Below are 27,595 nucleotides of genomic sequence, written 5' to 3'. Positions count from 1 at the left end.
CAGGAGGGGGCGCTAGTCCCTGGATATGGGAGACTATATTAGGATAACAACACCACACACGCGTAGCAGCAGCACATAGGCGGTGCTTTAAAAATGATGCTACATGTTATTTCACATAGGCGGTCTCTGTTTTTTTTTTTTTTTTTAAAGATTTATTTATTTATTTATAAAAGCACTGGGTACAGTCAGAAGCGCAGGAGGGTGAGAGAATTCACCAGAGCCAGAGCGGGGAGCAGAGCAGGCAGACTGATGAAGTACACTGCTGAGGGGAGCAGTGGGCGCGGCAGGAGAGGTCTGCGTGCCATGTGGGACCCTTGCCTGGGCCGCCGGGGATCAAACCAGTGCTGCAGAGGCTGCAGGCAGCTTCGCAACCCAGCGTTGAACTGCTGCGCCACCAGGGAGGCCCAGGTGGTCTCTGTTTTCACTGTATGGTTATTTCAAAATCTGTAAGCTCAGTGAAGAAACTTGGAGAGGTATTTTAAGCAAAGAACTATTATCGAACACATTAATAAGGATCTAGTCTTCACTTCCCAACAGTAATCAGTATTTTTAAATCAATCATTTTTCACAGTGATTGGTGTGGCATAGGAAGGGGAGATACAATATTACCAACATATTGACTGCACACATACTGCATTTTTGTAGGTTAAAAAGTATCTAGAAATTGCTTTATATTCGCAGAATTAAAAGCCTGGAGATCTGAATAGTTTTCTATCACAATAAACAAGGAAGAACTTCAACAGCCTAGTGTTAATTAGGATATTGCAAGGGAGTCTTGGAGGTTGTGGGGGCAACTTTTGACCCCTGTATGAGCTGAGGAGATGCGTAGCAGCAGCTGGAGGGGGAGATTTAAGCTGAATGTTTGTAAATGCAATCAAAGGAAAGCACCACATACGCATAAAACACTAATTTTCATCAGTGGGTCCCCATGTGCTGTGCGCACGCATAAGTAGACAATTTATTATTATCGTCACTATATATAACTCCAGTCCGTCTGAACTACGAAAGAACAGCTGTTTCCCACAACACAATGTGCCTCTGAGGAGTCTCTCAGCAAGTCTCGGAGCAAGGCAGAGCAATCAAGACTGATTAAAAGGATAGCATTTAACAGCAGTCGAGGCAAAACGGAAGGGGGAGTCGGAGGGAGAGCCATCACACCTCTAAGCAGACTTGAAGCTTCCTTAGGTATTAACAAACCCTGTAATCACCCTGATAGCTGTTTACAGTCATGATTACTTATTATAATGAGGGAATTAAAAAGTTCTTGTTATGCACATATCTGGTTACACAGGTATAAGTCATGTCATGTGCCTCAGACACAGACCAGGAGGTGCATCCTCATGCATTTGTATAAACACAGCAGGTGCTAAGAACTCAAATTATTGATATCCTCTCCAAAGTCATTACAGGGAAGGTTACAGAATCGTCCCAACTGTGCCCTCCTAAACATTCTATGCTACTTGGGGGCTGGGGCATACAGTTTAGCAGTCTTTAAAGTCTCTCTCTGATATAGACCCACAAATGTGCATGAAAATACACAAGTACACACATATACATACATACACACATGAGGGTCACCTGTTGACACACGGTCATTCTAGAATTTTTTGTGGAATCAATTTTCACCCAACATATATTGCCAATGTTTGTCCATCATCACCCAAGGGTAATGCACCCTTTTTTCTATAATAATAAGCCTCCTGACATTTAGCTGGTACATAGTACATGGCCATAGAGAATGAGGGTAATCTCTCTTTCTGCCACACAGCTACCTAGGCATGCAGTCACGTGACCAGTTACTGGACAAGGATGGGTTCGTGGAGGTGATGTGTGCTGTTGGGTTAGTGCCTTCCAGGCAAAGGCAGTGCGCTATCTTGTACCCTCCTTCCTTGTCGGATGGTGACCTGCCTTGGAACAGTCAGTGAGTATTAGAGAGATGGTGAAGTCTAGAATGATGTCCTTGTCATGCAGGTTAGCTTTCTGGGGTCCCTCCTATAGCTACAATTGCCCTGGGGCTTTACCCCTGTCCTAGCTGCTGGAAACAGGCTAAGGACCATGAACTCTCAAAGAATAATCCCCTCCCACTCTAGGCAACAATGCAGGGGAGAAGCCAGCTAGAGAAGGAGCTATCGGGCCAAGACTGGAGGAATCATCTGTCAAAAGAATCAATAGTTCAAGGTCATAACTGAAAGGCAATAGGCACCAGAGGTAGAAATAAATTCAGAGAAAAAAAAAAGACTGGATGGGGAAGAGGGAGAACAAATCAGAACCATAGATGGAACCAAGGAATTGGCTGCAGTCACCTCCAGGTGAGGCTTTTCAGGGTCCGGTGGGGGACAGTCAGAGCTCAGTGGTGGCACCAAAATTGCATCTGCAAGGAGGCACGTTTAGACGCTGGGCAGAGTCTAAAACCCTCAACTCTTGTTATTTCTCATGTCTGTGGGATGTCTGTGGGATGGGAGCTGAGGAAATCAGTGTCACGATTAGAAGGAAGGGTTTGGTGTGGTTTTATTTTGTAACGTGGGAGTTTTTATTTATCTTTGTTTGTTTTATATTGGAGCATGATGAAAACAGTTTAAGACCTAGATATTTTTTGTTTGGCTGTTTATCCTTTTTAGTGCTGAAACTTGCAAGCATATATAAAAGGAGAGAAAATAGCATGATAAATTTCCATTTTCCACAACTTTGTTTCATCCATAAACACTGTCAGCTCTGGATTACTTCAAAGCAAATCTTCAGCAATCATGGAACTTAGTACAGAAATATTTTAGGGAATCAATATTATAGTTAAAAAATGCACATAAGGGGCCTCCCCGGTGGCGCAGCGGTTGAGCGCTGGGTTGCGAAGCTGCCCACGGCCTCTGCGGCGCCGGGTCGATCCCCGGCTGCTCCCCGGCCACCAGAGGAGGGTCCCACATGGCGCGCAGACCTCTCCTGCCACCCGCTGCTCCCCTCAGCAGTGTACTTCGGTCCTTCTGCCTGCTCTGCTCCCCGCTCTGGCTCTGGTGAATTCTCTCACCCTCCCGCGCTTCTGACTGTGCCCAGTGCTTGTATAAACAAAACAAACAAAAACAAAACAAACAAATAAATAAATAAAACATGCCTCTATTAAAAAAAAATGCACATAACATGTAAAAACTAGACAGTGAGGTTAGCTTACAACAAGGAGAAAATTTTTCCTGTTTTTGGACCCTACTCATCAAAAAGACAAATTATTCATGTGCTTCTCTCTTGCTTTTTTCTGCCTTTAGAATAAATTCAATCTCTATAAATTACCTAACTTCCCTCCCGTTGACCCTGGAATTTCTACCAGTCGCTCAAATGAAGTTAGGAAGGAACTGTGCTACGTCAGTTACTTTCTTAAAGTATATGGGGGGGCCTTCTTAGTGGCGCAGGGGTCAAAGTCTCAGCGTTATCAAGCTATCGCCAGCCACTGCGGCATGAGTTTGATCCCCAGCCAGGGAGCTACCCACATGGCGCAGCAGACCTCTCCTGTCTGGCCCGCTGCTCCCCTCAGCAGTGTATTTCAGTCAATCTGCCTGTTCTGCTCCCCACTCTGTCTCTGGTGAATCCTCTCAAGCCCCACACCTCTGGCCTGGACCTCATTCTTGATGATGCTGGTTGTTCAGTTACTAGTTGAGACAGGACCCAGGGAGTACCAATTCCCTAACAGCTTAACTAGTGTGGTGGCCACCAGCCATATGTAGTTAGTGAGCTCTGAAATGTCTTGTTCAAATTGAAATTTGCTGCAAGTATAAAAATACACATTAAATTTCAAGGACTTAGTATGAAAACAAGTATAAAATATTAATATTTTTGTTATTCATTGAAAAGATAATATTTTACATCTCTTGGGTCAAATAAACTGACTAAAATTAATTTTAAAAAATTAGTTTCATCTGTTTCTTTTTACTTTTTAACATGGTGACTGTAACATTTAAAATTGCAGAAGGAGCTGGGGAAATCTCCCAGGAAGTGAGAAGGTAGTAAGATGGCCAGTATGGCCAGTATGGGTCACATAAATGAATATCAAGATCACCAGAAAGATTGTTAGGAAAAAAAATAAATAAACCAGGGAATAAAAGTCTCAGCAAATGAGGATGTAATCAGCTTGTTGACCGATGGCTGCACACAGAAAAAGTAGCAGGTTATGAATTCTGAAGAGGGGTTCAAAGATTTTTGAAGGAGAAGTCACCTTCTCTGTAAGTAGGAATGAGGAGCAAAAGGTCATCTACCCCTCCTCCATGTCACGTGCCTATAAGCAAATCAGCACCATGTGAGTAGTTGATAGAGTTGGAGTCCTTCAGAAGTGAGTTGGATTAAGAAGGTCCTTGGATGTTGCGCAGAGAAGAGGTTAAGGATGGCGGTTTTGATGGCAGACCAGTAATTAATGGGAGGAGGTAAAAGATTCAGAGAAATGGGTTACTGGCTGGATTTGGGAATGTGTGGGAATCAGTGCCCTGGTAAGAATGGATAACCTTGCAAACTTAGGTCTAGGGTGACTCGAACCTGGTGTTCTCATAAAGTATGTGGATGATCTAGTTTATTTCTCAGCTCCCTCTTTGGCTTAGTCCCATGGCATTTGTAGGGGTGACAGAGGTGACACCATTGTCTCAAGTGCACTGTATGTTGTTACTGTGAACACCAACAGTTCAAACAGTGGCGAAGCACAAACACATAGAGAATGTTTATGAACCACCACTGGCCCCCAGGCTGCATTTCAAGAAGTGCTGTTCAGCAAGTTTCTTGGGAGTTTCCTTGGCATAGTAGATTGAGCAATCTCACCAAATTCCTGCCCCCCTGGAATCCAAAATGCAACCTTATTTTGGAAAAGGGTATTTGAAGATGCAATTAGTTTAGGATCTTGAGATTAAATCATGCTAGGTTTATGGTCACCCCAAATGCAAGGGTTGGTATCCTTAGAAGTAAGAAGAGGAGAGAGCACAGAGACACAGAGAGAAGTCACTGTGAAGACGGACAGCTTGGAGAGTGCATCTGCTCCTACCAAAGGACCCCTCAGGATGGCGAGCCGCTCCCAGAATCTAGGAGGGAGGCAAGAACGGTCTCCCCCAGATTCTACAGATGGAGCCAACATTGTTCACATCTTGATGTTGAGGTTCTGGTCTCTTGGGCTGTGAACGAATGAATTTCTCTTATTCCAAGCCACCAGTTCACGCTAATTTGGTAGCAGCCCTGGGAAATTAATACATTTGGTGATGTGCTTACTGAGGAAAGGGTCTGGGGTTTTAAGTTCTAATCTGAGAGTCACCCACGATGTGAGGCATGCCATCCGCACATAACAAATGCCGTTTTGAATTAACCATTTCTCAAGTGAAGTGTATGGGCACAAAATTTCTCAACCTCCTAAACTGTCCACACAAAGAAAAATCCAGAGAAATTTTAAGTCCTTTCGCTACCCTTCCATACCCCTACATACAGGATGTGAGTGGCAAGAATGTTGGGCAACCTTCTTTCAACTACTAGGACGCGTGCAGAGAAATCCCCTCATTTGCCCCCATTTCTCCCCATCAGTGTTTGCAGAGCCGGGAGAGCTGCATATGTTTTTCTAAATGGCTGTGCCATTGAGATCAAGTTCCCTTATTACCCTGGGAAACGCAAGTTCAGGAATTCCATTAAAGTTCTGAAAAATGTTAACCTCCATCCACCCGAGCAGTTTCACACAGCCCACCTGTGCTTCAGGATGGGAGCGTGAGCGCAGTCACAGCAGCGGTGTTAAGCTTGGTATTGACAAAGCCATTTTCCACCAAATGACCTCCCGAATCTCACTTTCTGGGTTGGGAGATGCAGCATTTGCAGGTTGACAGCTGGACTATGTTCTCTTGAATTAAAGTGACACTTTTTACCAAAATGACATTGTTCACTAATAGGACTTTAGTGTTATGGACAAACTATTTAGGGGATTTTTTTAAATCAACTTGTCTAACCAAGTTCTCTCCCCATTGCTGAAAGGCACCGAAGGAAATAGAATGCATTCTTGGAGATGGGGAGTCTGGGAGAGCTTAACCCAAAAGACTTTGGGGAAGTAAGATTCAACTACTTAAAAGGAATGAGACAAAGAATGTTTCAGGGCCTCCCCAGTGGCTCAGAGGTTGAGCGCTGGGTTGCGGTGAAGCTGCCCGCAGCCTCTACAGCGCTGGTTCGATCCCCGGCTGCTCCCCGGCCACCAGAGGAGGGTCCCACATGGCGCGCAGACCCCTCCTGCCGCCCGCTGCTCCCCTCAGCAGTGTCCTTCGGTCCTTCTGCCTGCTCTGCTCCCCGCTCTGGCTCTGGTGAATTCTCTCACCCTCCCACGCTTCTGACTGTACCCAGTGCTTGTATAAATAAATAAATAAATCTTTTAAAATAAATAAATAATTAAATAATTAAAAAAAAAACCAAACCTATTAAAAAAAAAAAAAGAATGTTTCAGCCTGGGGAACTAGGGGCAGGAATCCAGGTGAAAGAAAAGCTTCTCTCCTTCCCCAGCCTCATCCAAGCTGGAACGTGGATGTATTCCCTCCACCTCGGTGTGGCCCCCGCCTGCTGGTCTATGTCCGGTATCACATGGAGGATGGAGGAGAAAAACTAAAGCAGGGAAAGATAAAATCAGAGAACAGTCGGAGCAGAAAATGGGAGGCGGGAAGAGTTGGGGTGTGGGAGGGGTGAAGATTTACTCTTGCTTGAAGCAAAGCTCTGCAAAAGTTACCAAAAGAGAATAATGCACTTTCCTGCCTGTCCGCTCTTCCTCAAACATTGGTGAAGGGGTAACTGGAAGGATCAAGGGAGGCTGGCAGAGGCAATGCAGAATGACGAGCCCTGACATCCCCTCCCCACGCCCCCCCCAGATTGTTCCCCAAAATCCAGCTCCTGCTGCATCAGCTGGAATCCTTTATTGGATAATGAATGTGCTAATTGTGCAAAGACCTGAGATCTGAGGAACCACATACATCTTTCTAGGGTAAGAATGTTTCGGGCAGAGGGGATTCTAGTGCAAAAACCCTACTGTAAGTGCACATCTAGAATGTTCCAGAGAGTATAAGACCAACGTTATGGCTGGAGCAGAGGGACAGAGGGTAGGAGGAAGAGGTCTGGAGGACACAGACGTTCAAGAAAAGGTTAGGAGGGGCAAGTTAGGAGCTCGTGTCAAGTACAAACTAACAGATGCTAAAACTCAACACTCACGAAGACAACACAAGTTATTTATATTTTTGGTTCAGTCACTCAATGTGGGCTGTTTGGGAGCCATTTCTGTGGACTCCTGTGTTCCTCTGACTCGTCCTATCACTGTGAGGTACTTCCTCACTTTCTGATGTTACAAGATGCTCTCGTGTTGATCTTGCTTAATTCTTGCCTCAGCCCTAGAATAAGCCATTCTCCGGAGCCCTGGGTCCTTTTATTTGAAACTATTATTAAAAACCAAGATCTACGTGCTGGGTGTGCTTGTTACCAGTGGGTGCTCCTTGGCCCTTGAAAAATCCACCATGACCATGAAAAATAAGCTCCTGATAGTAATGTTACTTTATCTCTACAGACTTTAATTGCTTTGCCCAATAATCTATTCCTAGTTTATTGAAATTCATGTATAATTTAGTATTAAATCTGCTTTCTGAACAATTGCTTTTCTTTTTTTTCTTTTAAACATTTATTTATTTATGCATACAAGAGCTGGGGTACAGGCCAGAGGTGCGGGGGGCGGGGCACCAGAGGTGCAGGTGAGAGGATCTACCAGAGACAGAGTGGGGAACAGAACAGGTAGACTGATGGAAAACACTGCTGAGGGGAGCAGTGGGTGAGGCAGGAGAGGTCTGACTTGCCATGTGGGTTTCTCCCTGGCCAGGGACCGAACTCATGCTGCAGTAGCTGCGGGTAGCTTCATAGTGCTACGTCTAACCCCTTGAGCCAACAGGGAGGCTCTGAACAATTGCTTTTCTATGGGCAAAGAAAAATATTCCTTTAGATTCCGCAGACTTGCCAAGCACAGTATCACATGCTGCTATGTCAATTATCAGTGGAAGTGGCCTTGACTATTACTCTGCCTTGCTCCCCAAAGTCACAAGGAAATCCAACCTCATTATCCTGACACATTCAACCAAAACCAAGACATGTCATGGAGATGTTGGGCCCTTATCTGACCTTAGTTCACATGAAGGGAGAGACATTTGGTAGAGACAAAGCTATCACTTTCCCCCAAAACAGGCCCCATTTCAGCCACTTCCCCCCAGCCCCTCATAAACCCTCCTGGTATCGATCCCTTGAACTATATTACTTTGTTAACTCCAGGATCATTTGGAATTTAATTATAGTTCTTATTGGATTATTTATGTCATCGACCTCATTAGCATGACCTTGACAGTCCTCCTAATGATGTGACAACAATCAACCATTTATTCAAATTGTTTTAAGATAAGGAGTCATCAGTATATTTAAACTATTATTCATGGAGGTAAAGCAAAAAAACTCCAAAGCTCTTCTGGAAAATAAAGACAAACTTGTTTATGTCTTCTAAAATTACAGACATTCATTTAAATATTGTTACCAATGATGTCCAATAAGCCTAAAAAGGGGTTTTAGAAATTAAAGTCTTCATCCCACAGACCATGATAATATCCCCCAAGTTCATGTTTAGTGACAGTTTCCATTGTTACAGACAAACTGAAAGGACAATTTGTTACATTACTGCCCACAGAACAGCATTTTATTCCCTGAAGTGATTTTCAGCCTCCAAGTTTATTTAAACAGTTTCTTTTTTTTTTTTTTAGATTTATTTATTTATTTATTCATTTATTTATTTATACAAGCACTGGGTACAGTCAGAAGCGTGGGAGGGTGAGAGAATTCACCAGAGCCAGAGCGGGGAGCAGAGCAGGCAGAAGGACCGAAGTACACTGCTGAGGGGAGCAGCGGGCGGCAGGAGAGGTCTGCGCGCCATGTGGGACCCTCCTCCGGTGGCCGGGGAGCAGCCAGGGATCGAACCAGCGCCGCAGAGGCTGCGGGAAGCTTCGCAACCCAGTGCTCAACCGCTGCGCCACCGGGGAGGCCCTAAACAGTTTCTTTTAAGTGAGTATGCCATTTAGAATTTCAGCATATACATCTCAACTGTCCAGATACGTTGTTTATTGTTTTTGTTTTTGAAGTAGAATAACCAGTTAGGAAGATCTGAAATTTCAAGCTTCCCCTTTTTAATGAGAACAATTACAATACTTTTGGACAGAAAAGAGCTGATTAATATTGAATCTGCCTTTTGGAAATGCTTATTTCCTGGATGGTGGTGAGGGTAACACAGGTATATACATACGTCCAAATACACCAAATTGTATGAATTAATTGATGTAGTCTTTTGTATATTAGTTAAGCCTTAATCAAGCTGGAAAAATAATGCCCTATCTGCCTTGCAAGTGTGTGGTCTCTTGGTCAAAGCTCCAACTCAGTTAAAAAAATCTCAACATGGAGAGGGGGCGGAGCAACATGGCGGCGAGGAGACGCTGCGAGTAAGATCTCCCATTAAAAAAAGTTAATAGGGAGGAAAAGCGGCAGGTCCCAGTGAGAACTGGGACACGGAAGATAAACGGACGACTCCAGCGAACTGCCCGAAGAAGAAAGTGGCCATAAAAGAGGACCAGAAGGGAGGGAAGCGCAGAACCCTGCTCCCCTCCCCCGCCCACAGAGGCGGCATGGCAGAGAGGAGGAAACAACAAACTAAAACTGCCAACAAGAACAAAGGACGCAGCAAGCGGGACTGTGAGTGGAAAGGAACTATTGCAGCCACCACACCCCGTGAACGGGAGCTGAGGCGAACCCTGCAGGATCCGCCGCGGAGGTGAGCTCCGGGCGCCATTGAAGAGAGACCCCGCCTAGGAGGAGCCCAGCCCCAGCACACAGCCCCGGCCGCCCGGTAACCCTGCGCGGAAAGCGGCGCGCCGGAAAAACAGACGAGGAGCGGGATTGCGCGGGGAAAGCGGCGCGGATTGCGCGGATCGGATCGCAGCTGCCCAGGTCCCCGCGCCTGCGACCTAGGCTTGCGGGGAGACGACCTAGGCTTGCGGGGAGACGCGCGGAGGCCCTCCCGGAGTGAGCAGGACCCAGGCGCCCAGGCAGGGGAGCCGGATTCAAAAGGCGCCATTCCCGCGCCACTGAACTGGGCTACAGCCCGCGTCCTGGAACTGAGGGCTTTGGAACTGAGACCCGGGGCACGAAATTAGGGGCGTGGGTTCCCCACGACGGTGGGGCACAAGGCAGACACAGCACCCCAAAGCCGTTGAGGTGTACCCTACCATCCCCGCTCTGCTCCCTGTCCCACTGGGTGGAAAATCAGCTCCCCAAGGGCTCCAGGAGAGATCTCTGGTGCCACCTAGCGACTTGAAGCCAGCACAGGCTCCTGAAGGAGCTAGTGGCCAGCTGGGGAGTTAGCCCACGCCGCCGGGCCCCTTCCGAACAAGTAGTCTGAGCCCACAGGGAGAGCGAGCACCCATAGCCGGGGCAGACCAGGCGCGCAGAAGAGTGGGCCTGAGACCGGACGCGCAGGGAGTGTGTCCCACATCACCATTATAGAATAGGGACATTTCTTCAGTAAAGACTACCTGCAGAAGGCTTCCTCAGGAGCCAGAGGTGAGCGGGGGAAGTTCGCCCACGCCAGACCCCCTCTGGCCTGCACTCCAAGCCCAGAGGGGGAGCAGGAACCCACCGCTGGGGCAGACCAGGCGCACAGGGGAGTGTGTCCCCACATCGGCATTTTAGAACAGGGACCTTTCTCCAGTAAAGACTGCTTGAAACTGACAGATGACTCCTGGAGGAACCAGGGGGGAGCAGAGAAGCCCACCCAAGATGCCGGCCAGTCCCAACTACACAGTGTCCCAACGCATACGGCAAATTAGAAAACAGACAGTAGGGAGGAGAAGAACCACACGCAACCTAGCAACTCTCCAGAGAAAAAGCACACCACAAAAAGAAAACCAGCCCCCAGATGGCAACGACAGTAACTTGGAAGAACTTCTGAGCCTTCCAGAAAGAGAATTTAAAATTGCCGTGATTAAAAAACTGACAGAAGTCATAAAGGAAAACAATGATAAGGGAAAAATAATCAACGATCAGAAGAATGAAATTGAGTCCCTAAAGAGGGAAGTAAAAGAAATGCAGGAGATCAAAGAATTAATGGAAGAACTAAAGAATTCTGGGAAAAGCAATGAAAGCAGAATTGATGAAATGGAAGAACGAATAAGTACTCTTGAAGACACAGAAATAAAAAGAACCAAAACAGAAAAGGAAAGAGAAGTACGAAGGAAAAAGAATGAAGAAAGACTTCGGGAACTATCTGACTCCATGAGGAAAGGAAATATAAGAGTTATAGGAATACCAGAAGGAGAGGAGAGAGAAGTAGGAACAGAGAAAATATTCAAAGAGATAATTGAAGAGAACTTCCCAAATGTGAAGGAGGAGCTGAAAATTGATATACAAGAAGCAAGAAGAACACCAAACTTCCACGACGAAAGGAAAAATACAGCAAGACACATAATAGTAAAGCTCCCAAGAATCCAGGACAAGGAAAAAATAATGAAGCTGGCAAGAGGGAAGAAACAGATAACATTCAAAGGAAAGCCAATCAGGCTGACATCAGACTTCTCCGAAGAAACACTACGGGCAAGGAGAGAATGGAGGGACATAGTCAACAGACTCCAAGAAAACAGATGCCAACCAAGAATACTCTATCCCGCAAAGCTCTCCTTCCTCTTTGAAGAAAGAATATGGACTTTCCCAGACAAACAGAAACTCCGGAATTTCATTGCAACTAAACCCCCACTCCAAAAAATACTACAAGGAGTCCTAAAGCCAGAACCTCAGAGGGACGAATAACAATGAAAGAAGGCCAAAAAAAAAAAAAGTTATTAAAAGAATAAATAAATAAAATCAAAGGAAAGACAAACACAATGGCAAATACAGATGTTAACATATCAATATTAACTCTAAATGTAAATGGACTAAACTCTTCAATAAAAAGACACAGAGTTGCAGCCTGGATTAAGAAACAAAACCCAACCTTTTGCTGTCTCCAGGAAACACATTTAGCTACAAAAGATAAAAATAGGCTCAAAGTTAAAGGATGGAAAACAATCCTACAAGCAAATGGACCAAAAAAGAAAGCAGGAACAGCTATACTTATATCAGATAAAACAGATTTCAAACTCAAAAAGATAAAAAGAGACCCCAATGGTCACTACATTATGATCAAGGGGACAATACTTCAAGAAGAAATAACACTCATTAACATATACTCACCAAACGAAGGAGCACCAAAATATATCAGACAACTGTTGTCCTCTCTGAAAACAGACATCAGAGAAAACACATACGTAGTGGGAGACTTCAACACACCACTATCAACAATGGATAGATCAACAAGACAAAAAATAAGTAAAGAAACCAAAGCTCTAAATAAGGACCTAGAGCAATTGGGCTTAACAGACATCTATAGAACACTAAACCCCAAAAAAACGGAGTACACATTTTTCTCAAGCGCACACGGATCATTCTCCAGGATCGATCACATACTGGGGCACAAGACAAACATCAACAGATACACCAAGATTGAAATCATATCAACCATCTTTTCTGACCATGAAGGCATCAAACTAGAAATAAACCATAAAAAGAAGGCAAGGAACTTTCCTACCTCATGGAGATTAAAAACCACACTACTGGAAGACCACTGGACTAATGAGGAGATGAAAGAAGAAATTAAAAAATTTTTTGAATTGAACGACAAGGAGGACACCAATATCCTAAATGTATGGGATGCAGCAAAAGCAGTAATAAGAGGAAAATATATAGCAATAGAAGCTCACATCAAAAAACAAGAAAGAACTCAAAGAAACAACCTAATCTCGAAGCTCAAAGATCTAGAAAAAGAACAACAAAAAAACCCCAAACCAGTAGAAGAAAAGAAATAATAAAAACCAAAGCAGAAATAAATGAAATTGAAACTAAAAAAACAATCCAAAAGATCAATGAAACCAAGAGCTGGTTCTTTGAAAAAATCAATAAAATAGACAAACCCCTAGCCAGGCTCACAAAGGAAAAAAGGGAGAAAGCACAAATAAACAGGATCATCAATGAAAGAGGAGAAATCACAACGGACACAGCAGAAATCAAAAGAATAATCAGTAACTACTATGAACAGTTATATGGAAACAAGTTTAACAATCTAGAGGAGATGGACAAATTCCTACAACTCTACAATCACCCAAAGCTAGATAAAGAAGAAATAGAACACCTAAACAGACCAATTACAATTAGCGAAATTGAAATGGTAATCAAAAACCTCCCCAAAAACAAAAGCCCAGGACCTGATGGATTTACAAATGAATTCTACCAAACATTCAGAGACGAATTAGTGCCTATCCTTCACAAACTCTTCCAAAAAATTGAGAAGGAAGGGACAATACCAAACACGTTCTATGAAGCCAACATTACACTAATACCAAAACCGAACAAGGACAACACAAAAAAGGAAAACTACAGGCCAATCTCCCTAATGAACACTGATGCAAAAATCCTCAATAAAATTTTAGCCATCAGAATCCAACAATGTATCCATAAGATAATTCACCACGACCAAGTAGGATTCACTCCAGGGGCACAAGGATGGTTTAACATCCGAAAATCAATCAACGTTATCCAACACATCAACAAAAAGAAATATAAAAACCATATGATAACATCAATAGATGCTGAGAAAGCTTTCGACAAAGTGCAACACCCATTCATGATAAAAGCCCTTGAAATTCTTGGGATACAAGGAACATACCTTAACATCATAAAGGCCATCTATGACAAGCCAACAGCCAGTATCATTCTCAATGGTGAAAAGCTGAAAGCAATTCCATTAAGATCTGGAACAAGACAAGGATGTCCACTCTCACCACTGCTTTTCAATATAATACTGGAAGTCCTAGCCAGGGCAATAAGACAAGAGAAAGACATCCAAGGAATCCAAATAGGAAAAGAAGAGTCAAACTATCACTATTTGCAGACGATATGATATTATACATAGAGAACCCCAAAAACTCAACAGAAAAGCTAATTCAACTCATCAATCAGTTCAGTAAAGTGGCAGGATACAAAATCAACACGCAAAAGTCAGTAGCCTTCCTATACACAAACAATAAATCTGAAGAAGAAGAAATCAAAAAAACCATCCCTTTCGTTATTGAAACAAAAAAAATCAAATATTTGGGAATAAATCTAACAAAAGAGGTAAAGGACCTATACAAAGAAAACTATAAAACACTGTTAAAAGAAATAGAAGAAGACACAAAGAAATGGAGAGATATCCCCTGCTCATGGATTGGAAGAATAAACATTATTAAAATGGCCATCCTTCCAAAAGCAATATACAGATTCAATGCTATTCCAATCAAAATTTCAATGTCATTCTTCAAAGAAATAGAACAATTATTGATGAAATTCATATGGAATCACAAAAAACCCCGAATAGCCAAAGCTCTCCTGAAAAAAAAAGAAGGGAATGGAGGCATCACACTCCCAGACTTCAAACTATACTACAAAGCCATAATCATCAAAACTGCATGGTATTGGAACAAGAACAGACATACAGACCAATGGAATCGAATAGAAAATCCAGAAATAAACCCACAGATTTATGGTCAACTAATCTTTGACAAAGGAGCAAAGACTATGCATTGGAGCAAAGAAAGTTTGTTCAATAAATGGTGCTGGGAAAACTGGGTCGCTACATGCAAAAGAATGAAGCTTGACCACTACCTCACACCATACACAAAAATCAACTCAAAATGGATTAAAGAATTAGACATAAGACCTGAAACCATAAAATATATAGAAGGAAATATAGGCGAAACACTACGTGATTTGCACATCAAAGACATCTTTACAGACACATCACCCAAAGCAGTGATAGTGAAGGCGAAGATAAACAGCTGGGACTACATCAAATTAAAGAGCTTCTGCACAGCAAAAGAGACAATAACAAAAACAAAGAGAAACCCCACCAACTGGGAGAACATTTTTGCACCCAACACTAATGATAAAGGACTGATCACAAAAATCTGCAAAGAGCTGATGAGACTCAACAACAACAAAGAAAATAATCCAGTCAAAAAATGGGCAGAAGAGCTAAAAAGAAACTTCTCTGAAGAGGAAATGCAAATGGCCAACAGGCATATGAAAAAATGTTCAACATCACTTGTCATCAGGGAAATGCAAATCAAAACTACCATGAGATACCATCTTACACCAGTGAGAATGGCACATATTAAAAAAACTAGCAACAACAAATGTTGGCGAGGGTGTGGAGAAAAAGGAACTCTTCTGCACTGTTGGTGGGAGTGCAAACTGGTCCAACCACTGTGGAAAGCTGTGTGGAGATTTCTGGACCTACTAAACATAGAGCTTCCATAGGATCCAGCAATTCCACTCCTAGGTATTTACCCAAAGGACACAGAAACATCAATTCCAAAGAACACCTGCACCCCTATGTTTATAGCAGCACTGTTTACAATAGCTAAGCTTTGGAAACAACCCAAATGCCCAAAAATAGATGACTGGATCAAGAAGATGTGGTCCATATATACCATGGAATATTACTCAGCATTCAAAAAAGATAAACACATGCAATTTGCAGCAACATGGATGGCGCTGGAAGGGATCATGCTCAGCGAAATAAGCCAAAAAGAAAAAGAAAAATACCGGATGGTTTCACTCATAGCAGGAATCTAGAAAACTTAAATAAGGGACCAGGAAAATGAATAACTATAAGAAAGTGAAAATCAAAATCAACAAAAAACTATGAACCAGAGACACTTTTAAGGGGGCAGGGGCGGGAGGGGAGGGATTGGGGTCAGAATGGGGGCGCTGCAATTGTATGGGGAATATAACAATAAAATTTATTATCTAATAAAAAAAAAATCTCAACATGGTGAGTGAGAAATAATCATGTGTTATGATTTGTATAGCTGTGGCTCCTTAAATTCATGTGCTGAAACCTTAACCCCAAGGTTGATGGAATTAGAGGTGTCTGAATAGTGACCTCATCTCGTCATGATGACGAAGCCCTCATGAATGGGAGCCTCTTACAAAAGAGGCTTCAGAGATTGGCTCTAAGGGGAGAAAATAGTGCAAAAAAAAAAAAAAATATATATATATATATATATATATATATATATATAGCCTTTGGAATCCCGCTTCTGGGCTAACCAATAATCAGAATCTTGAGGCTATTTATAAGGTTTAATTTGAAAAATTTAAATGCATTAACTTACCTCTCAAAGGCGGAATAACAAAAATAACTTAATACTGGTTAGAACTTAATTTTAATTACCTTTTCTCATTATGTTTGGGTCTATTAGACTTGGGAGAAAGAGGACAAGGAGGGTGGAAGGTAAACAAGAAAGTCTAGAGAGACTCCCCGGCCTGCTTCCCTGTGAGGTGCAGGCTACGACTCGGGCCAGGCGCTCACCAATGCCACCAGTGCCTGCAACTTCCAGCCTCCAGATGGAGGAGACATCAATTACTTCTGTTAATAAACCACACACTCTGTGGTGTTTCGTTAGAGCAGCCCTGATGGACTAAGTGTTTTGTGTTTGCCTGAAAAGGGGGGTAAGTGGCTGTCTGGGAAGCAGCAAAATAACTCAATGACTGAAAGTACTTTCTACAAGCACTACAAGTATTTTCACAAGTGCTTTCTACAAGCACTGCCAGTGTATATGTGTGTTTGATGCATGAGTGTGCATGTGTGGGTTTCTCTGCATCTGTATTGGTGTGCTCATGTGTGTCTTGGTGGGTGTGTCTGCATGTACACATGGCTGTGTGCATGGTTTTTTTTAAAGATTTATTTATTTATGCATAGAAGAGCTGGGGTGCAGGCCAGAGGGGGGCGTGGAAAAGGATTCACCAGAGAGAGAGTGGGGAACAGAACAGACAGATCTACTGAAATGCACTGCTGAGGGGAGCAGCGGGTGAGACAGGAGAGGTCTGCTGCGCCATGTGGGCCAGCAGTTTGATCCCTGGCCGGGGACTGAACCTCAGGCCACAGTGGCTGCCGATAGCTTCATAATGCTGAGATTTAACCGCTTGCGCCACCAGGGAGGCCCCTGTGCACGTGTATTTATACACGCGCACGTGCACTCACGAAGCACTGCTACTCTGGAAGAAGGGCAGCATCTGAAAGGTCTTCAGTGGAGACAGATCCATCGCTAGAGACAAGAGCAAAGGTAGACCTGAAGAATGATGATTGGCCCCATCGTGGCTGAACTTTAATCAAGATAATTATTTTAAAATAGTTACCTGTGTAACATTTACACAGCTGTCACGGTCGATATAAATGTTCCCAGGTTTTGGAGAAGCAGGCTGCACACGGAAGTGAGTTTTGCTCTTTGGGGAGAAGGTGCCGAAGACAAAGAACTTTCCCTTCCTCTGTGTTGACAGTGGATGGCGGCTGAGACAAAGGCCAGCCTTCCTGGGCGTCCTGGACAGGAGCCACTTACTTCGGAGTCGGAGACGAGGTCAGAGTGTGGGAGGCAGGTCCCTGATGGTTTCTGGGGAGGCTGCCGGCGGGACCCCACGTGGACGGCCAGGGATGGGTGTGGCTTTGTGTGTTGTCAATACAACTTTACACTTTTCCTCCCTTCTAAGCCTTTGGGGTTTCCCTCCTTTGCTGAACACAAGTGTTTCTCTTTAAAAATGAATGCACTTGAAAATACACAGTTATGATTAGCTGTGGCACTTACCTTTTATCACTGGTTTTGCAAAGCAGCTTTTCATTTCTTAGAAGGTTTTAGATAAACATAGACCTTTCATTCATCTCTTAAGTACTGAATTGGTTTAAAGTCCCCAATTTTCACTAGGGGCTTTAGAAAAAATAGATTAAATTGACATGTAAGAATAATATTATTACTTGATATTAAGAATCTTTTCTTTTTAAATGACACTTGAAATATATTTCCAGATAATTAAAATAGACTACTTTTACAGGAGCTCATAATTTGTGATTCTGAGTCTGACAAGAACCACTTTGTTATAATGATAGTTATTTAAGTTATAATTTACCTTAGCTGTACTCCAGGTTGACAGTTACATAGGCTTAAATAGTTGCATAGATAATAATAATGACTTTGACTTCTAAAAGAAAGTTATGAAAGTTCATTTCATTTAGTCTTTGTACCAAAAAGAATCCAAAATGTTCTGTTTTTATTTTCTCTTATTTTAATAGGGCTCTAACTTATTCTTTATCATAAAGTAAGATATACAGCCATCATGTAAAGCCAAACTCATAATTTGTCAAATGATTCATCTTGAGTGGATATATTCAGTGAATCTTACAAAAATTTAAGTGTGAAAATTTATTTGACCTTGTACAATTACAACCCCTTAAGTCTTGGTTAGAGAAACTTAATACAAAATATTACTAAATACAGACTTCACAATTTATCATTGTCACCAACAGACTATGTCTTCTCCCACTGTAACAGGGTGGTCCCCAAGAAAGGGGAGGTTCCAGCTTCCCTTCCCCCCCTCTCCAGGGAGGGTGGCGCTGAGCAGGGAGGACAAGCTGGAGAGGAGACTGGAGAAGGAAGGAAGCAGGATGGAGAGCAAGAGGGAGACTGGGAGGAGGCACATGGGGCAGAGACACCTGAAGAAGCTGCTCTTGCTTCTTGGTCCTGGACTGCGTGAAACAACTATTGGGAGGTTAACAATGGCAGCCTTTATCTTGATTTTGATTTTGCTCTTTTCCTCCCAGACTTGTCTGTCTGTTTCTGACCCTTTTCTATGGATCCCCATAGGAAGGTGCTTAGACTTGTGACAAGTTTTTCAGCCTCATTGGCCCTGCTTTGGGCCAACCCTATTTGGCTGAACATTTACCCATGAGGGGATGCGTCACTTCAGATGCTTGATTTGGAAACTGTATTCTTTTCCTTTTCTTTGTTACACACTAATTCACTAATTGCATTAAAGTTCCTTTCCATCAATGGTCTTGTGCACTAGAGTATGTTTTGTCTTGATGTGGTGGATGACAGAACCTATTCAGAGCAGGCAGGTTTGGGGGCTCTGGGGTGCCCGGCTCCCTGCCCTGTAACACCACCTTCACATTTCCTTTAGAGAGATGCAACTCCCATGTTTATAAAATTGACAAATTGGGCCTCCCTGGTGGCACAGGGGTTAAGACGCAGACTATGACGCTATCTGCAGCCACTGTGGCACGAGTTCAATCCCCAGCCAGGGAGCTGACACACATGGCGCAGCAGATCTCTCCTGACTCGCCTGCTACTCCCCTCAGCAGTGAATTTCAGTCGATCTGCCTGTTCTATTCCCCACTCTGTCTCTGGTGAATCCTCTCATCCCCCCACACCTCTGGCCTGTACTCCAGTTCTTGTATGCATAAATAAATAAATCTTAAAAAAAATAAAAAATAAAATTGACAAATTGTGCCCCACCTTCTAGTTCCAATCAAGACATCACCCAGTGCAACTAAAGCCCATTGTCCAGGCTCACAGGGGCTGAGTCTTCACATCCTTTGCCACTCCACTTTCAGTGACCTCATGGTGGGAGCATTTACACCAGAGAAATCAGCAACACTAAAAAATCAGGGGTTATTTCTTCCATTTTTTTTTTTTCTTTTGCAGAGCTGGTCATTTATCAGTGCACTAGTAATAGACCTCATTTGTGAAGACCAAAGTTAAGTGGGCAGAGCCTGGGCACTAGTGGAGAGAGGCTGGGGAGGGAGCCTGGGGACTAGGACATCTTTAAATCAGAGTCTTATCAGAACAGAGTTTATTTCTCCCTCAAGCAGAGTCACTGCCCTTCTAAGTAAAAGCTGTTGTTTTGGGGGGTTTTTGTAACCCAGGTTCACAGCGTCTCCCAGTCCTGTTATTACATCATCTAGAACACGTGACCTTGATGGTCATTGCTCTAATAGAACATTAGAGATTCCCATCTGGAAATAAAATGCTTTGGTGTGTTATTAGTTTCCTCTGGCTGCCATAGCAAATTCCACTCATTCAGTGGCTTTTTAAAAAAATGTGCTCTCTCGTGGTTCTGGAGGTCAGGAATCCAAAACGGGTCTTACCGGTCTGACATCAAGAAGGACATTCCTTCTGGAGGCTCTAGGGGAGAATGCATGCCTTCTCCACCACACAGAGGTTGCCTCCATCCTTCGATAGGGCACTTTCTCCATCATCAAAGCCAGAAGAGCAGACGCTTCACATCCTCATCTGCCTGGCTCCTGTCATGGCTTCTTTTTCTCTTCTGCCTCTCTCTCCCATCTATGAAGCGTTCTGGATTGCCCAGCCTGCCTTAATAATCCAGGATGACCTCTCTTCTTAAGATCCTGACGTCATCACATCTGCAAAGTCCCTTTTTCCATATCAGGTAATATATTGACAGGTTCCAGAGAGCAGAACATGGAGATCTGCAGGAGGTCACTGTTCTGTCCAGCTCAGTGGGGCTGAACATGGGGGCGGAGGGGAGTATCCCACTTCCTCAGGGAAAATAAATATCTTCACAAGCCTTGAAAAGGTTTATGTTATCATTATTAATTCAACCTCCATCTCAGGGGGCGGATGGCTGGATGGATACACACAAACATACATAGACACACATTCTCATAAAGCCTGAGTGTATGTAAGTAGGTGTGTACACGCATATCTAAAACAGGGATCTACAAATATACATGTTTTCCACTCCTCTTCTCATTGGCCTCTTAAAGGACCATTCTTAGATAACACATATTTTGGGAGAAATCCTTCTGCTTCCAGGTAGGCGTAGAGAGGAGATGGAGTCTCCAAACATTTCTTCAAAGGACTGTGGCTGTCTTTAATCCCGTATTGTTTATTTTTATAATGGTTACATATTGGAATTAAGCTCAATAATTAGGCATTGTCACAAGTTTTATGTGTTAACTCTTCTTGTTTGGGGGTTACCTGACCACTAACAATCAAACCCTCACATGAGTTTTCACATCTGCAGTTCAGGGGACGCAGGGTATCCTTTAAACCTCTATGTCACCTTTAAAAGAAAAATTTAATTTTATGAAACGCTTATTTTTTTCCTTCTCCCTTCTTTTCTTCCTTCCTTCCTTTCTTTTTAATGAAAAAAAAGGTATTAAAATTTCCCATAATTTAAAGTCCTCTATTGGAAAACCTAACAAAAACAAAGTACTATATTTTTACCCAATTTGATTCATGAAACAGAAAAATACACCATCAATTCATCACCTTTAGGGATGACTTTTTTTTTTTTTTTTTAAACTTTTTTTTTTATAGAGGCATGTTTTTTTATTTATTTATTTATTTGTTCGTTTATACATGCACTGGGTACAGTCAGAAGCGCGGGAGGGTGAGAGAATTCACCAGAGCCAGAGCAGGGAGCAGAGCAGGCAGAAGGACCGAAGTACACTGCTGAGGGGAGCAGCGGGCGGCAGGAGAGGTCTGCGCACCATGTGGGACCCTCCTCTGGTGGCCGGGGAGCAGCCGGGAATCGAACCGGCGCTGCAGAGGCTGCGGGCAGCTTCGCAACCCAGCGCTCAACCGCTGCGCCACCGGGGAGGCCCTAGGGATGACTTTTGTTTTGTTCAAAGCTACAAAATGTAAAAAAAAGCAAAATCTCACAGGGTAAATGTATTGACTGATACAATGACTAATGCATCATAAATATTCAAAGAACATTGGATTTGGTAGAGAAAAGTTGGACAATTTCCCCAATCAGAAATCCTGTTGATTAGAAGAACCACACTTTGCCTAATTCTCCTGAGAAGGCGAACACCTCTTGGCACTTGGTCAATGACAGAAGTCTTTTGGGTGAAAAAGCGATTACAAAGCCATTTCCCCCAGACAGTGGCAATTCATGGTGGAAAGCGCAGTAGTTTGCTTTCCTCTGTCATGGATTTTACTTCCACCGAAGCCTCTTTCTTTTCCCACTACTCTCTTCGAAGTAGAAAGAAGTCCGTCATCCATCCACATGTAAATTCAGAATCAAAGAAGTAATCTTCGTTTTGAAGGTTCAGAGTGATCAACCCTCTTTGGCAATTACACGGGTAACTACAATGGGGAATGCAAAAATCTAGAGACCCAGTGAAGCTTAATTACTCTCCATATTTACTCTGATCCCTTCTTAGCAGCCTACATCTCTGCCTTAATTCATAGCTAATAGAGGTCAGAGTCAGGGTTAATAGCCTGCAGCTCAACATTCATTAAGTCATTCACTGATCATTAAAACATCCTGAAAAAGCTTTGTGTTGAAGTTTTAATAGCAGCAATATATGGAGACTTGCTGTTCTCAAATACTAATAATATTTTTTATGACAGTAAGAAAGTGTGTGCATCCAATGACTAACATTAATCTTGACTACCAGCTCTTCTCCCTTAACTGAATTCAAAAACAAATTTTTAAGAAAACTTCCAGAAAAATGGGATGTCACGCATCCAAACTTTCTGGCCCAGGAGTGAGTATTGAGTTTGGGGAATCCATAAGTTCTCTTGGTGAAAGAGCCAGGTCTGGGAGACTGCCCTGCCACTGGTCTAGAAGAGTCCTCTGATCCGGGCACTTTCTTCCAGTTCACCCAGGAGAGATTAATTGAGCACCTATAATGGAAAGACCCTGGACTGGGCACACAGTAGGAAAAAAGATAGCTATGATCTTGTGGAATGTATATTCCAGTCACCCGGAAAAATTCCCTGCCTACACTAGACTGATGAATCTGGAAAGTAACCTAAGTACTCACCTGGGTCTACATGGGTCATCAAGAATGCATATCAGGGCCTCCCAGGTAGCGCAGTGGTTGAGCGCTGGGTTGCGAAGCTGCCTGCAGCCTCTGCAGCGCCGGTTCGATCCCCGGCTGCTCCCCGGCCACCGGAGGAGGGTCCCACATGGCGCGCAGACCTCTCCTGCCGCCCGCTGCTCCCCTCAGCAGTGTACTTCGGTCCTTCTGCCTGCTCTGCTGCCCGCTCTGGCTCTGGTGAATTCTCTCACCCTCCCGCGCTTCTGACTGTACCCAGTGCATGTATAAACAAAACAAACAAACAAATAAATAAATAATTGAAACATGCCTCTATTTAAAAAAAAAAAAAAAAAGAATGCATATCAAATACATTAGAAGCATGTGAGATGTGTAAGTACTGTCTAACTTTGCAAGTATGAACCAAACTATAGACCATCTCTTGATCCCTACCTAGGTTTGTGACTGTACTTCTAAAGAACTGTAGAATGTCTACTTAACAGCATCTATCTCCAAGTTGCCGTGGAGAAGGAGAGATGTAACAGCTAGGACAGGGATCAGGATGGTGAAGGGGGCCCTATGTATAAGCACTCTAGCTCCTTATCACAGTCCTGGTGTTATAGAGCAACCCCGATATTAAACGGGTTCCTGGCTGTGGGTCCTCACCCGCGCGCTTTAAAGGGACTTATGAATACTCTACTACAGACACACACAAAAGGGTTAATAAAAGGTTGGTCAAAGCCAAAGACACTGGGGTGGGGGTGGAGTCCACAAAGCCTGTATGGAATTTGCTTTGGGACCGCCTTTTCCCCCTAACACTGGGAAATAGCCAACACATCAGTTGCATTGCTGCCAAAAATAAACAAACTGAATCTAATCACAAGGAAACAAAAAAAAAAAAAAAAAAACCAATCTCAAATGTAGGGACATTCTACAAAAATGCCAAGGTCACAAAAGATAAAGGATGCTGAAACACTGAGAGGCAGGACAGCCAGGTGCAATGCATGATTCTCAATTGGTTGCCAAGCCAGAAGCAAAAATAGCTATAACTGACATCACCGGGACAAGTGGAAAACCTGAATGAACTGTGACTTAAATAACATTACATCACCGGTCAAGTTCCTGATTTTGGTCACTGAACTGGTCATGTTTGTGCCAAACACACAAGAAGTATTTTGGAGTAAACTAAATACTAAAACTTAGCTTCCGAAAAATAATTGGTAGACTGTGTGGAAAATAATGCTGCTTGCCTGAGGGAATGGGGGTGGGTAAGGCAGGGAGGAGCAGCTAGGGAAGGAGGGAATAGGGTATTGCCATGAGAGCTTGATGGAGGGTGACTGAAGCCTGGGCACAGAGGAGGTGGGAAAATCTACCTCCAAAGTTCCAGAGGCATGTAACCCACTGACCAGTTCATAGAACTTGAAGAGAAATTAAAACTTACCCTCCAATCATCCAAAAAATAACTCAGAGATGGAGAAACCTAGAAAGAAAGAATTGGGTATGGGGAAAAGGATGTGAAAAGAGAGCACAGAAAGGTACAATGAAGCAAATGAGGTAACTGGTATTGGTTTATCTGGTTATATTATTCTAACTTCCCTGTAAGTTTAAAATTATATTAAAATTTTTATCAAGAAATGGCAGTGTCTTCATACATTAGCAGCATAATGATGTTTAATCTCTACATAGGGAAAGAAAACTAGAATTATGTCCTCCCTGGTGGCGCAAGGAGTTAAGTACCACACTATGAAGCTGTCCGCAGCCTCTGCAGCATGAGTTCGATCCTCCGCCGGCCAGGGAGCTACCCACATGGAGCAGCAGACCTCTCCTGTCTCGCCCGCTGCTCCCTTCAGCAGTGTACTTTGGTCAGTCTGCCTGTTCTGTTCCCCACTCTGTCTCTGGTGAATCATCTCACTTCCCACACATCTGGCCTGTATCCCAGCTCTTGTATGCATAAATAACTCTTAAAAAAAAAGAAAAGAAAAGAAAACTAGAATTAAATATGTCTGAACTTGAACTCATTTTCCTGCTCAAATGTTTTCCTTCCTGAGTTCCTGAACTAATGATACGTGCTTCCTATGATAACTAATTTATATGTCAATTTGTCTACGCTACTATACCCAAATATTTGGCCCATCACTAGTCAAGATGTTTCTGCAAAGGTATTTTGCAGATGTGATTAATGTTTACAATCTTTTGACATTAAGTAAAACAGAATACCCTCCATAATATGGGTGGGCTTCATCCAATCATTTGAAAGATTTAACAGTAAAAGCTGACATTTCCTGGAGAAAAAGGAATTCTTCCTCAAGTCTGTAACATAAAAATCCTGAATGAATTTCCAGCTTGCTAGTCTACCCAATGGCTTTCCAACCAAAGGTCACAACATCTTACCTGAGTTTCCATCCTGCTGGCCTGCCTCATAAATTTCAAGTTTGCCAGACACAGCTATCACATGACCTAATTCTTTAAAATCCCCCCATGCTGCAGTCGCTGTTTCTTCTATTGGTCCTGTTTCTCTGGAACCCTGGCAAGCATGTTGTCTAAGTCAGAAATTCAACACTTCTTTGAGACTCCTGTAGCTCACTGACCCCTCCCATGGCCATGCTATTAGACACCAAGTCCTATGGATCCCCTCTTCCTACTGTTTCCTGCCTCCTCGCACCAGCTCCTACTCCCTTCTAACTTGGAGTTCCATGAAGTCTCCTAAGGAGCCTCTGTGTCTCCAGGTTGGACTCTGTCCACTCTGCTGGAGCCATCGCTTATTTCATTATCCTTCAGTGGTCAGTTCCTTTCATCTTTAGGAAAACCCAAGTTCAAGCTCATGTCTGGATTTCCTGGATTCAATTTTTTATTTCTAGGACCTCATTTCCTCTACCGCCTTCATCCATCTTTTTGTCTCTGCCATAAGACTTTCTATTTCATACGTAGAGTCTTGCCCACCTGTCTTGAGGGAATAATTTGATAAATGGGTCAGGAACAGACCACAGAGCTGTGGATTGTGCCAATAAAGGAAAAATTTTCAAATGAAGATAAGTTGGCAATTTTAAGTCCTAGAGAGAAAGACAAGACCCTACCAAATTTGTTAAGCTGGAGGTCAATCATAAGACCAATGAGAATATTGAACAGTGAGGTGGAAGCTGAATTGAGAAAATAGATATATTTGAGTGTAGTCTACTCTGAAAGAAATCTTTCCTGATGCCAATCTCTGGGTATATCTGATGCTGCAAAATAATATTTAAACAATAGTTTAGAAAGTTCTTTGGAGAGACCAAGACACACTGAGAGGAAGGAACCGAACTAGGCTTGGACATTGTACTCCATTGCTAGCTGTGTGCCCTTGGGCAAGTCACATAACCATTTTAATCCTCAGTCCTCTTTTCTGTAAAATCGAAATAACTATATTTGCCTCCCAGAAATAGTGTTAATATTATATTATATATGGAAAAATAACCATGATTGGAAAAAGAGCAGTAATTGTAAGTAATTCCTTTAAGTTGCTATTTCTGTTAAGCATTTACCCAAAATAAAAGAATCTTAACTTCTAAGAATCTGACCAACCTCTACCAAAAGCCTAATTTATATTCTTTTGTAGAAAATCAATTGCATTTGCTTCCTAATTTTATAAATCATAGATATAGATCTTGGAAAATTAAACCTGAGCAAACATTTTAAACACTATTGTTCGTATTTTTGATGTATTATAAAAACATGCAGTTAGCCTTTGCTCTTTTCATATTTATGAGCTCAGAGCTATGGCAAGAAAATTTCAGCATGAAGCTGCAGTGATATTCTTAGCTAATTAGCATCTGCAGTTTTTTCAATAATTTGAAACTTTTGTTTTCTAATCAAAAATACAGCTAAGATTTTATGAGACAAAGCTAAAGACAACACATTTTTAATAATTGTCATCAATTATTTTTTCCCACTGAAGCAAGTTACTGTGAATTCATTAGGAAAAGAAAAAAAAAGAAAATCAGTGTTTAAAGAATTGGTGGCTGGAAAGGACTGAAGAGAAAGGGTAGATGCTATATAAGTATAGAACCAAAATGTATTCATGCTGATAATGGGAGACATCTGCACTCTGATACCTATTGTAAATAATGCACATTTATGGCATCAAACAAAGATCTCAACTCCTTCAGTGTCACTCCAGTCCCATTATGTAGATGCAATTCATTCATAAAGTGTGTATTGACCACTACCCACCTCTTAGAATGTATCAAATGAGGAGCTCTGGGAACAACAGAGGCAAGGGAGAAGGTGGAGCAAAATGAGGTCCATTCTTGCTAATGGGAATGCAACATAGCACAGCCTCTTTGTTTTTTTGTTTGTTTGTTTTAAGATTTATTTATTTATTTATACATGCACTGGGTACAGTCAGAGGCGAGGAAGGTTGAGAGAATTCACCAGAGCCAGAGCGGGAAACAACAGGCAGAATGACTAAATACACTGCTGAGGGGAACAGCGGGCGGCAGAGGAGATCTGCACACCATGTGGGACCCTCACCGGTGGCAGGGGATTGAACCGGCGCTGCAAAGGCAGCAGGCAGCCTCGCAGCCCAGCACTCAACCATTGTGCCACCAGGGGAGGCCCAGCACAGCCACTTTGAAAGACTGTTCGTTTCTTGAAAAACTAAATATACTATTACCGTATATTTACCAAAGCACACTCCTTGGTATTTGCCCAAAAGAGTTGAAGCTTCAGCTTCTTTTGCAGCAGGAAGGCACAGCTCTTGTGTCCTTCACTCAGTCCCAGGGGCCTCCTTGGAGGCCTGTTGATACTTCATCTCCTTTCATCCTTCTCTTCATCATGCCATTTATCTCTCAGCAAAATTAAACAGAAAGTACAACGATTCGT

The sequence above is a fragment of the Talpa occidentalis genome, unplaced genomic scaffold (assembly GCF_014898055.3).
Source record: "Talpa occidentalis isolate TD23 unplaced genomic scaffold, MPIMG_talOcc4v2.1 talOcc4.6, whole genome shotgun sequence".
Classification (NCBI taxonomy): Eukaryota; Metazoa; Chordata; class Mammalia; order Eulipotyphla; family Talpidae; genus Talpa; species Talpa occidentalis.
The sequence above is the reverse complement of the archived record's forward strand: the minus strand, read 5'-3'. Positions refer to the sequence as shown.